The 13601-nt window shown below is 45.6% G+C and overlaps 1 long non-coding RNA gene and 1 pseudogene across 2 annotated transcripts in view; one reads left to right on the top strand and one right to left on the bottom strand.

Annotated features, from left to right (window-relative positions):
* Positions 1–13601, top strand: part of LOC134736578 (uncharacterized) — a 106472-nt gene that overhangs the window by 69647 nt on the left and 23224 nt on the right. The window lies entirely within an intron of this gene.
* LOC134736743 (F-actin-capping protein subunit alpha-2-like) lies at positions 11616–12520 on the bottom strand (annotated as a pseudogene).

The following is a 13601-nucleotide window of genomic DNA, read 5'->3' as shown; positions in this document are numbered from 1 at the left end:
AAAGCAGAGGTTCAGGCTCAAGTTGGCTTTTATGAGGCTCAGGGTGCATCTTCTAGTTTCTGTTTACTACAAACTCAAACTGGATGCCTCAGCAAACCAGTTCTCATTGTTTCTTACGGTTCCCGTCAATTAGCTGTGAGACCTTGGGCAAGTTATTAATACTTTTTTTTTTTTTTTTTTTGAGACGGAGTCTCGCTCTGTTACCCAGGCTGGAGTGCAGTGGCGCAATCTCGGCTCACTGCAAGCTCCGCGTCCCGGGTTCACGCCATTCTCCTGCCTCAGCCTCTCCAAGTAGCTGGGACTACAGGCGCCCGCCACCACTCCCAGCTAATTTTTTGTATTTTTAGTAGAGACGGGGTTTCACCATGGTCTCGATCTCCTGACCTTGTGATCCGCCCGCCTCGGCCTCCCAAAGTGCTGGGATTACAAGCGTGAGCCACCGCGCCCGGCCGCAAGTTATTAATACTTAACCTCTCCGTGCCTCAATGTCCTCATATATAAAAGTGGAGGATGAAAATAATACCTACATAATAGCGTGTTGTGAAGATTAACTATTTAAAATATGTAAAGTGCTTCCTATGTGTGTGGCACATAGTGAATGCTATATGTGTGTTACTCCCGTTTTCAGAGAAGGGTAATTTGCTGACGAAAAGTTGGGCAGACCTGGCTTTAAATTCCCTCTCCACTGATTTTGAGCTGTGTGACCTTGGACAAAAACTTAGCTTCTTCCAAACTAATTTTCTCCATCCTCAAATCAGGCCATGAAGCTAATGAAGCTTAAGCTTTGGGACTACTTACTTGCTAAGGCTCTCTACCTAATTTTGTATTATAACTGTATCATTGCAGTTTAATCTTTTAAAGAAAGTCCTCTGAATTTTTTTTTTTTTTTAAGAGAAAGAGTCTCATTTTGTCACCCAGGCTGGAGTGCAGTGGCGTGATCATAGCTCACACTATGATCGAACTCCTAGGCTCAAGTGATCCTCCCATCTCAGCCTCCCAAATTTAGCTAGGAGTACAGGCATGCACCACCATGCCTAGCTAATTTTCTATTTTTTGTAGAGACGGGGGTCTCACTGTGTTGCCCAGGCTGGTCTAGAACTCCTAGGCTCAATCCTACAGCCTTGGCCTTCCAAAGTGCTAAGATTACAGGCATAAGCCACCATGCCTGGCCATCTCTATTTTATAAGCTTCATAAAACCTGGATCCATCCCTAAGAAGGGGGATAAAATAACAGTACAGTCAGGCCAGGTGCAGTGGCTCACACCTGTAATCCCAACAATTTGAGAGGCTGAGGCGGGTGGATCACTTGAACTCGGGAACTTCAGACTAGCCTGGGCAACATGGCGAAGCCCTGTCTCCACAAAAAAATACAACAACAAAAAAAAAAATTAGCTGGGCATGGTGGTGCATACCTGTAGTCCCAGCTACTTGCAGGGGACTAAGGCAAGAGGATCACTTGAGCCCAGGAGGTCGAAGCTGCAGTGAGCCATGTCTGTGCAACTGCATTCCAGGCTGGGTGACAAAGTGAGACCCTGTTTCAACAATAATAACAATAATAGTACATCATGTGTCACAAACAGCATTTCAGTAAACAATGGATTGCATGTATGACAGTGGTCCCACAAGATTATAATGGGGCCGGATGCGGTGGCTCCCTCCTGTAATCCCAGCACTTTGGGAGGTCGAGGCAGGTGGATCACCTGAGGTCAGGAGTTCGAGACCAGCCTGATCAATATGGAGAAACCCCGTCTCTACTAAATGCGGGGGTCTGTCCTGCAGATCCTTACCCAACGATGGATGAATAATATACACTTACACATAGATATTCTGCTTTGCCAGTCTGGCTAAGTGTCCGTGCCACTTACAGACACCAAGGAAGGTTCTGTACAGAGTCAGCAGCCACTGCCTCGACTTACCATCAAGACTTGCATTCAGTAAAGATTAATTGACAAAGGTCGTGAGTAAACACACTGTGGGTAATTAACCTGGTCGCCCCCACCCTGGAGAGAGCTACCATGCACCCGTGAATGATCAAAGGTTGGTCTTAAGACCACATGAATAAACCAGCTAGTTAGATAAACTACTCTACCTTCCTTTGTACCCACTTTAAGCTATTTACTCAAGGTAAGGATTAGGTTGCCTTCAGCCATAACCTTATCCTGAGACTTTTGCAAAAACCTTCAGGCCTTCCAAGAAGGTTTGTGGCTTATAGTTTTCCCCACCATCCTGACTGAACCCCCACAACTAAAAATACAAAATTATTTGGGTGTGGTGGTGCATGCCTATAATCCCAGTCACTCAGGAGGCTGAGACAGGAGAATTGCTTGAACCCAGGGGGCCGAGGTTGCAGCGAGCCAAGAGTGCACCATTGCACTCCAGCCTAGGCAACAAGAGCGAAATTCCATCTCAAAAAAAAAAAAAATTATAATGGAACTTAAAATTCCTATCACCTACTGACATTATAGCTGTTGACGTTATTCACATGTTGAGGGTGATAGCACAACACATTACTTGTGCGTTTCGGGTGATGCTGGTGTAAAAAACCCACTGTGATCCAGTCATACAAACATGTATAGTAATGTCATAGCCTTCACATTCACTCAGTATTTACTAATGAACTCACTCAGAGCAACTTCTAGTCCTGCAAACTCCATTCATGGTAAGTGCCCTATATACATGTGCCATATGTATACCATACCATTTTTTTCTTTTCTTTTTTGAGATGGGGTCTTGCTGTGTTGCCCAGGCTGATCTCAAACTCCTAGTCTCAAGTGATCCTCCTTCCTCAGCCTCCCAAGAAGCTAGGACTACAGGTACATGTCACCATGCCTGGCTAATTTTTTTAAAAAATTTTAGGGACAGGGGTCTCACTATGTTGCCCAGGCTAATCTTGAACTCGTGGCCTTGAGCATTCCTTCTGCCTTGGCCTCCCAAAGCACTAGGATTACAGGCAGAAGCCATCATGCCTGGCCCATTTTTAATCTTTTTTACAGTATTTTTACTATACCTTCTCTATGTTTAGACATGTTTAGATACACAAAACTTAGCATTGTGTTACAATTGCCTACAGTATTCAGTACAGTAACATGCTATACAGGTTTGTAGCCTAGGAGGAGTAGCTGACACCATATAGCCTAGGTGTGTAGTAGGCCATGCCATCTACGTTTGTGTAGGACACTCTATGACGTTCTCACAACAAAGAAATCACCTAACGATGCATTTCTCAGAGCGTATCCCTGTTGTTAAGTGATGCATGATCATGCTTATCACATAGAGTAACTATAAAGATTAAAAGAGATAATATATTTAATGATTTAAAATAGTGCCTGAGTCGGGCATGATGGCTCACGCCTGTAATCCCAACACTTTGAGAGGCTGAGGTGGGAAGACTGCTTGAGCCCAGGAGTTCAAGGCCAGTCCTGGTAACATAGCAAGACTCTATCTCTATAAAAAATTTAAAAAGGAGCCGGGAGTGGTGGCATGATCCTGTAGTCCCAGCTACTCAGGAGGCTGAGGTGGGAGGATTGCTTGAGCCTGGGAGATTGAGGCTGCAGTGAGCCATGGTCATACCACTGCATTCCAGCCTGGGTGACAGAGCAAGACCCTGTCTCCATCAATCAATCAATAAAATAGTTTCTGGCACATAGAAAGTCCCGAATAATATATAGTACCTACTTCTTTGGAACGTATGACTGCAGAATTTACTTTTCTCCTTTTTTTTTCCTTTAAATATGTAACCACTTCAGAAAACTCAATTTACAAAAATCCAAATTTTGGAAAAGAGAATAAGCCAGTGGGTAATAATTCTAGATATTAAATGACTCAGTAATCATTGTTAGGCTCTTTACATTTTTACTTGATGTCTTAAAAGCAGTGATCCATCCACTGAGCAAACACGACTGAGACACTATAAATGCTTTGAAATCCCGAGAGGGCAGATCCTGCGGAGAACAGGAATAAACGGACCTTTGGCATCCTGTGCGGCTCCTGTCGAAGTGCTGGAAGCCAGAAGGGGCTTCTCACTCACTGGACTGAAGAGGGATCCACCATCTTCCCAGCTAGACCCCAAGTCCTGAGCCTCACATTCCTTTAACTTCCGCTTCCCTCCAGCCAACCCAGTCCATTTGGAAATTCCTAGAATTTCAGCCTGATCCTTCCTCAAGAACAAAGTGGGGCCCGGCGCGGTGGCTCACCCCTGTAATCCTAGCACTTTCGGAGGCCGAGGTGGGTGGATCACCTGAGGTCGGGAGTTTGAGACCAGTCTGATTAACATGGAGAAAACCCATCTCTGCTAAAAATATAAAATTAGCTGGGCGTGGTGGTGCATGCCTGTAATTCCAGTTACTCGGGAGGCTGAGGCAGGAGAATCACTTGAACCTGGGAGGCAGAGGTTGCGGTGAGCCGAGATCGCGCCATTGCACTCCAGCCTGGGCAACAAGAGTGAAACTCTGGCTCAAAAAAAAAAAAAGAACAAAGTGGGAGGCAGCATTTCCTGCCGAGGCCTTCTGACCTGGCGTCAGATAAGCTGGCTCTAGACAAGGGTGACGGCCCTGAATCAGATGGCTCTGGCACTGCATCTAAGGGGACAGGGCACACTGGGTCAGAACAGACCTTCTAGCACTGGACAATGTCGGATGGACACCCCCACTGTCCCTGAAGGTTGCTAAAGCTGCAGCCCCAGCCCCGGGCCCCTGTTAGAGCAGCTCCCAGGAGGACTCCCTGTAGCCAGATATTCCATGATGCTGTGAGAACTGGCCTGAGTCCAGAGGTCTTCTGAAATTCTGAGTCAATCCTCAGGGGAGGAAGTATCCACTAGGCGTGGGAGCCTGAGGGACCATTTAAAAAGCTGCAGAGAGCCTGGAGCCACCCATAGTCCCAGCATACGGCCCAGAGATTCCTGTGGCCCAGCACTCTCTGGGCTGTGGTTGACACAGCTCAGGGAGCAAAATCATAGCTAATCCTAACATAATAGTAGCTCACTCTCATTTCCTTAAGAAGAGTCCTACTTTAAGCATTGTATTAGTTTCCTGTGGATGCTGTAATAAATTGCCAAAAACTGGGTGGCTTAAAACAACAAGAACTTACTTTCTCACAGTTCTGGAAACTGGAACCTGAAAAGGTATTTGGCTGGGCCAAGCTCCCTCCAAAGACTCAGGAGGAGACTCTTTCCTTGCCCCTTCTAGCTCCTGGTGGCCCCAGGTGTTCTTTGGTGTGTGGCTGCCTCACTCCAACCTCCTTCTCCCTGCATGTCTCCTCCTCTTCTGCCCCTGTCATTGTCATTGGATTTAGGGCCCACTTGGATAATCCAAGATGATCTCCTTATCTCAAGATCCCTGACTTAATTACACCTGCAAAGACTCTTTTCCCAAATAAGGTCACATTCACAGGTTTTGGGGTTAGAACATGGACCTCTGTGTTATGTGTACTAACTTCTATCCTCACAACAACCCTATTTTAAAAATTGCTCTTGTTTTATAGATGGAGAACTCAGGTATAGACAGTTAAGGAATTTGGCCCAGGTCACACAGCCAGAAGGTAGCATAGTCACTATATCATATTGCCCCTCCCATAAGTCCTGGGGTCCCAGACACAAGAGCATTCCCACAGTGATTAAGGGGGTCTGCGCCACAGGAAGCCAAACCTTGTTACATAACCTCGCCATTCCATACACACCTGGACATTTGACGAAATGACTGAAATAATATTCAAATAGATGAACGGCTGGGCACAGTGGCTCATACCAGTAACCCCAGCATTTTGGGAGGCTAAGACAAGAAGATCACATGAGCCCAGGAGGTCATGACCAGCCTGAGGAACATAGCGAGACCCCGTATCTACAAAAAATTTAAAAATTAGCTGAGTGTGATGATGCATGCCTGTAGTCCCAGGTACTCAGAAGGCTGAAGCTAGAGGATTGCTTGAGCCCAGGAAGTCGAGGCTGCAGTGATCCGTGATTGTGCCACTGCGCTCCAGCCTGGGCGACAGGGCAAGACCCTGTCTCTAAATAAATAAATAAATAAATAAATATGAAATAAAATGGATGACAGTGCCATGAGGAAGGATTTCAGGTAAAAGGACAAGTGCCATTTCATTCACACTTCCCATTGGGAATGGCGTCTGGAACTTGGTAAGCACTGAATCCATGCTGGTCGTTATCACGCACATTCCTAACAGCCAGGGAACAAGAAGGGGAGAACTAGCACAATGGGAGACACAGTCTCTCTATCCTTGCAGGTGGCCCTTGCCTGGCAGGCTCTGGTACCAGTCTGACCTGACACCTCTGCACCCTCTCCTATAGGGAAACTGAGGCATGGTGACATAAAATTAGAACCTGAGTTATGCAACTAAAATCAAACCAATGTTCCCGAGTAAGTTACTCATAGAATTAGCAGTGTAATCTAGCAATTCCACTCTTAGGTATTCAACTCCTGATAACTGAAAACAAGTGTTCGAACAAAAATGTGTACACAAATGTTCACAGCAACATTCTTCACAATAGGCAAAAGGTAGAAACAACTAGATGTCATCAGCCGATGAGTGGATAAAAGTGGCATATCCATGCAATGAAATATTACTCAGCCATAAAAAGGAATGAAGTACTACATGCTACAACATGAACCAACCTAAGAAACATTCTGCTGCTAAGTGAAAGAAGACAGATACAAAAGGCCTTATATTGTATAATGCCATTTATTTATTTATTTTTTAATTTTTTTTTGAGATGGAGTCTCGCTCTGTCGCCCAGGTAGGAGTGCAGTGGCGCCATCTCAGCCCACCACAACCCCCGCCTCCTGGGTTCAAGCGATTCTCCTGCCTCAGCCTCCCGAGTAGCTGGGACTACAGATGCCACCACCATGCCTGGCTAATTTCTGCATTTTTAGTAGAGACAGGGTTTCACCATGTTGGCCAGGATGGTTTCGATCTCCTGACCTCCTGATCCGCCTGCCTCGGCCTCTCAAAGTGCTGGGATTACAGGCGTGAGCCACCACGCCCAGCCGTATGATGCCATTTATATGAAATACCCAGACTAGGCAAATCTGTAGAGACAGAAAATAGATTGGTGGTTGCCAGGGGGTAGGGGAAAAGGGGAGTGGGGAATGACTGCTTCATAGGTAGAAAGATTTCCATTTGGAATGTTGGAATGATGGAATATGCTGGAACTAGATAGTGGGGAAGGTTGCACAAAATTGTGAATGTACTAAGTGCTATTGAGTTATACACTTAAAAATGGTTAAATGGCATGACTGGGTATGGTGGCTCCTGCCTATAATCCAGTGTTTTGGGAGTATGAAGCAGGAGGATGCCTTGAGGCTGGGAATTGGAGACCAGCCTGGGCAACATAGTGAGACTCAACCTCTACCAAAAATTTAAAAAAATAAAATTAGCTGGGCATGGCGGTGTTCCTGGACCAAACCGAGGGTCAGGCTGCTATTTCTTGAGGCCCAGTAATGAGATGCAGATGAACTGGGGAGGAAGAGAGTTTTTATTTCTGTAACCCATTACAGAAAGAAGGCCTGGAAATTATCACCAGACCAACTCAAAATTACAGAGTTTTTCAGAGCTTATATACCTTCTAAGCTCTATGTATGTAAGTGTGCATTTATCTAAGGACATAAGTGATTAACTTCTTTTAATCTATAACTACGGTCTGAGTCCGGAAGACCTACTTCAGGAGCCTCAGTAAGTTAATCTAAATGGGTCTGGGTGCTGTGCTGGGGTGATTACCCTTATCTTGTCTCCTGCTAAATCACGGAGGTTTGGGGAGTTCCTTCAGACCTCCAATAAACATGTTTGTGGAGGCCTGTGGAGTTTCTTCAGAACCCCAATAAAACTTGTTTAATCCTAAATGGGTCCTGTTAAGAATTCCTTCATTATTTTGTCATGCTTTAAGGCCCAGGAAAGGCCTAGGCAAAACTCTTGGTGGGCTTTTGTTACATTCCAGCCTTTGTGATACGGTTCCGATGACTGGAGGAACACCAGCGTCTTCCGTCTCGCACTGATAGGATTAACGACATGGACACACGTGGAGTGACTTTAAGGCACGAAAAGTTTAACAGGCCAGAAAGAAGGAAGGAAGAGGAAAACTCCCCCATACAGAGACAGAGGGAGGGGGGATTCAAACAAAAAGAAAACCCCATGTGTGGCAGAAGAGTGGCTGCTTATATTGGGATGCTGGAGGAGGTGGTGTCTGGTTTCCATAAGACCCAGGGGATTGGTTTGACCAGGTGAGTCATTTACATAGCCCTCGAAAAACCTGGCCCTCCCACCTTAGTCCTCTAATATGCAAAGGTAGGTTGCCATGATGTTCCAAACACATGGTGTTATCTGGAGGTGGCCATGACACTTGGTACTCCTGGTTACAAGGAGAAGATGGTGGGAATCGCCATATTGAGTGAGCCCAGTTTCTAATGGCCGGCATTTGCATATTAAAGCTTGCCGGCCCAGCCCTTCAAGCCACCTTTTCTGTTAGAAAAGAGATGGTTCGGCCGGGCGCGGTGGCTCACGCCTGTAATCCCAACACTTTGGGAGGCCGAGGCGGGCGGATCACGAGGTCAGGAGATCGAGACCATCCTGGCTAACACAGTGAAACCCCGTCTCTACTAAAAATACAAAAAATTAGCCGGGCAAGGTGGCAGGCGCCTGTAGTCCCAGCTACTCGGGAGGCTGAGGCAGGAGAATGGCGTGAACCCCGAGGGGCGGAGCCTGCAGTGATCCGAGATCGGGCCACTGCACTCCAGCCTGGGCGACAGCGAGACTCTGGCTCAAAAAAAAAAAAAAAAAAGAAAAGAAAAGAGATGGTTCAGGGGTTGTTTCTTATTACAAGAAAATGTCCACCGAGAACCTTTACATTTACTATCTGCCTAAAAATTATTTCTTGATAACTCCTGTATCATTTGTATAAGGGCACTGGCTTTTCTTCAGCTTTTAATATTTAACTTAACCACTCAGTACTGAAACAGCTGCACTGGAAGCCTGCGTTAGTGAGACCTGGCTGCCACAGTAGTCCCCTCCTGTAGTCCCAGCTACTCAGGAGGCTGAAGTGGAAGGATTGCTTGAGCCCAGGAGTTCGAAGCTACAGTGAGCTATGATCACGCAACTGCACTCCAGCCTGGGCAAGAGAGAGACCCTGTCTCTAAAAATAAATAAGTAATAAATTAAAATGATTAAAATGATGAATTTTACACTACGCACACTTTACCATAGTAAACTAATCAAGCTGGAGTCACAGCTCTGCTCCCGCCTCTCGGGAGTGTAACTGGTGCCCACCCTTTTCCAAGCCAAGGTGATAGGAGCCCACCTTGTCTCTGTTTTTTTTTTTTTTTCGTAAACATCTAAATGACTTCTTTTTTTTTATTTTTACTTTTAAGAAAGTTGTGAAACAAAGAAACAAAACAGGTAGGTTTTACTCACAGTAAAACTCTGGGTGATAACACAAGGCAATAATGAGGGGGTTGGGGACCGGGTAAATAAAGCGAGAGAGAAGTAAACAATACCAGAGGGAGCAGCAGCTGATGGAATGTGGGACTTGAGGACCCGGGAAGGGGGCGTCCAGGGTCTGAATCAGCCTGGAGCCCCGGGGCGGTGTCTTCACAGGGTGGTGCCTCCACCCAGCTGGGCCTGCACTGCAGCCTGGGCTCAGACCGGTGATGCCTCTGGCCCATCAGGACCCCAAGGCCCAGGACCCCTTTCCTGGATCTGTTCTCTGCCCCTCCCGAACTCGGGCCCCCTCCTCCATATTCAATTGCCTCGCTCACAGTTGATGAATCCAGCCTCTTGCCTCCTAAACCAGACCCTGCATGAGGCACCTCCCTCCCAGGGGCACTCAGCATGCTTTGTCTGCCTCTCCCAGGCAACCACAGGCTACACCCCCACTTTCTAGACCAAATGGATCCCCCCAAATTAAAGATTCCAAACCCGCCGATGCTGAGAAACAGAGCAGAAAGAGCATGGACGTCCTGGGCTCCCATGGTGCCCTCCCTTCTGTGACCTTTGATTGTGTGACCTTGACAAGTCACAGAAACTCTCCCCTCAGTGCTGAAAACTGGGAGGCACAGCATCCACCTTGCCCATTTCCTGAAGCGTTGTGGAGATGGAGTGAGCTGCTGTGTGGGAAAGTGTACAAAGATAAATTAGCATAATGAACTCAGGGAATTTCAAGTCCCAGCCTGACTTGCCATGTTCCCCTTCTGTCTTCTGCAGTGAACTGGAAGTGCTGTAACCACCCATTCCCTTGCCCAGGGGCCTGCCTGCTCCTCCCGGGCCACTACTCAGAGAGGTCTCCTCTGTGCTTGCTTGGAAGGTTCCTGGAGCTATAAGCAGGTCGCTGGGAGCCCTCTCCCCAGACCCAGCACCCCCGCCCCTGTTCTCTTGCTGTTACCCATCAACAGGCTTCCTGCTGTTACCCGACCCCAGCGCAAGAGCCACAGAAGGCAGCTCTCTGAGGGCACCAAGCCAGGCAAGGCTGAGCATCCTCCCAGAGAGTGAGAGATCAGCTTCCCAAAGAAAGGTCTTCGATTTCTAGTCTCTTAAAAATGCTTCGAATAAAACAAAAGAGGTTCTACAGCTACAAACGTTTGAGGAATTTGGCTAACCCAAGTTCAACCCTCCCCCTCCTTTCCCTTCCCCCACCCATCTCAGAAACCTACAGTAATCTGCTAAGTTGGGACCACACCGTGGTTAAGGCATGGGTTTTGTTTCGAAGGCAATTTTCAAATACACACAAGTAGAATCATTAGTAAAACCAACTCTTTGGACCAAAGGAGTTAAGGACATAACACCCCAAAATACCCTGACCTGGCATACTGATTATTTCAAGCCGAAAGCATCTGAGAAGCAGCAGTTGTAGATAAGATAGGACCTTCTGAGCCACCCTTTTGTCACTTCCCCATGGGTTCTTCTTGCCTGCTGCCTAGATAGAGTAGATTTATCAAGAGAGGGGAATCGCAATAGAGAAAGAGTTTTATACACGTAGGGCCGGCTACACAGAAGATGGGAGTTTTTTTTCTTTTTTCTCTTTTGAGTTCAGGATTATATATATTACAATTTGCCTTGTTACGATACATTTGTGGCTTTATGATAAAAATAACTCAGGGACATATGGAATTCAAGCTGATTTGCGTAACTGTCACAAGAAAAAAGCATTAAATGCATTTCTGAAATAAGTGTTTTCATTTAATTTCAGAATCTCAAAACAGCATTAGACCTTGCCTTGTTTAAAAAAAATTAAATACTAAGCTAGCTGAATAACCTTCTTGAAAGGTTTAAAAACGCAATTGATATAGAAAATGTTTTCCCTCTAATCTCAACCTTACATAAATGGAACAGGTGAGGAAGAAAAGGTAGACAATTTCTTTAGCAGCATATATGGCTAAATCCATCAACCACCAACTAGAGAAATATCAAAAATTAACCATTTCATAAACCAAAAGATAACAATTTTAGGGTTACGTAAGTAAAATATTTTTGAAACACTTCAAAAACTTGTAACCATAAACTAGAAGAATCATCTCTTCATTGTAAGAAAGAGAGGACTAACAGAAAGTAAGACATTTAAACTAAACTGATTTTCAATCCTCTTAGAACAAAATGAAAAATAATGGTTGATTAGCTAAGCTTTGTGCTCTAATCAAACTAATTACAGTGATCTTAAATGGCAACAGCCCATCTGACTGGGCAGCTTGACAGTTCAGAATACTTTTGCAATAATTTTTTAACACAAACACACTAAAATGATCCTGTCATGCAATGTTCATCTTATGCATTCTGCATCTCTTTGCCAGTCTCGTAGCTAAGGATCTTGTTCCAATCAATCTTAGTGCGTGTAACTGGCAATTGTCAATGTAAGGCTTTGAAAGTAGTGTCCGACATTGTCTGATAATTCTCACTGATGGCAGTCTGGTATTCATTTTCTGCATCTTCTACAATCTTTGCAAATTCTTTTGCTGTTTACACTTCATTAGACACTGTTAGGGAACTTTGTATATCTTTATGACTCACTAGCGGAACACTACCGTCTTCATAATAATGAACCTGAATTTTCAAGATGCCAACCACTTGAGTGGTTGAAGGAGTGATTGTAAACCTCTATTCTCCAACGACCATTCCAAAAGTTTTTTGCTTGGAACTGATGGCTTTCTATGTATGCAATAGTGGTTTGCTGTCCATCTGTTTTTTTTGTTTGTTTGTTTTGTTTTTTTTTTTTTTGGTTTTTTTTGCTATACACAGTGTAGACTTCATTCGGGTAATGTTCTTTTACGTAAGCTCGTAGAGTAGTTTCTACTGAAGTTCTCCATCATTGAATTGCATTTTCTACTTCACAGGGTCTTGGATCAGTTGCCTCCTTTCTTAAGTGATCAAATTTAAAACAGATTCTGTTCTTTGGATCCAAAAACTTTCCATTTCCCAAGTCGCCATGTTTTGTTATCAATACCTGATCTTCATGACCTTCCATTTTTACAGGAGTAAACTGCTCCAGGTTATACTGTGCAGATGCACGAGCTGCTTTTTCCTTTCTCTTCATCAGACAACTGCTCCTCCAGACCCGCCATCTTCCTTCTAGCGACAAACTGCGGCGGGGGCGGGGGCGGCAGCAGTGGCCACCTGACTTACCCCTTTCCGTGCGGTGCTCCGCGCTGCGCACCACCCCCGGAGTTTTATTATTACTCAAATCAGCCTCCTCAAAAATTGGAGGCTGAGGTTTTTCGAGGACAGTTTGGGGGAAGGGCGGGTGACTAGGATAGGCAATGGGTGCTTGCTGCCGATTGGCTCGGGTGCAATCATAGGGGTGTGGAAAATGGTCTTCGTGTACTGAGTTGCTTCTGGGTGGGGCCACAGGAGCAGCTGGCCGATGCTCGTAGAGTCATCGGTTGTCAGAAATGCAAAAAGACATCTCAAAAGGCCAATCTTAGGTTCTATCATAATGATGTTATCTGCAGGAGTGACTGGGGAATTTGCATAGCTTTTTTTTCTTTTCTTTTCTTTTTTTTTTTTGTTCTGCTCTGCTGCCCAGGCTGGACTGCAGTGGTACTATCTCGGCTCACTGCAACCTCTGCCTCCCGGGTTCAAGCGATTCTCCCACCTCAGCCTCCCGAGTAGCTGGAATTACAGGTGTGCGCTACCATGCCTGGCTAATTTTTGTATTTTTAGTAGAGATGGGGTTTCACCATGTTGGCCAGGCTGGTCTGGAACTCCTGACCTCAAGTGATCCTCTCGTCTCAGCCTCCCAAAGTGTTGCGATTACAGGCATGAGCCACTGTGCCCAGCCCATATCTTTGTGTAAAATAATTTTTTTTTTAAATAAATAGAAACAAAGTCTCAGTGTATTGCCCAGGCTAGTCTCGAACTCCTGGGGTCAAGAGATCCTCCTGCCTTGGCCTCCCAAAGTCCTGGGATTACAGGTGTGAGTCACCGTATCTGTGGTGGCACATGCCTGTAATCCCAGCTACTCAGGAGGCTGAGACAGGAGAATCACTTGAACCCGGGAGGCGGAGGTTGCGGTGAGCTGAGATCGCACCACTGCACTCCAGCCTGGGCAACAACAGTGAAACTCCATCTTAAAAAAAAAAAAAAGAAAGAAAGAAAAAGGAAAGTTTTGTTAGAAA

Source organism: Symphalangus syndactylus, chromosome 5, assembly GCF_028878055.3.
Source record: "Symphalangus syndactylus isolate Jambi chromosome 5, NHGRI_mSymSyn1-v2.1_pri, whole genome shotgun sequence".
NCBI lineage: Eukaryota > Metazoa > Chordata > Mammalia > Primates > Hylobatidae > Symphalangus > Symphalangus syndactylus.
This window is presented reverse-complemented; position numbering and strand designations above follow the sequence as displayed.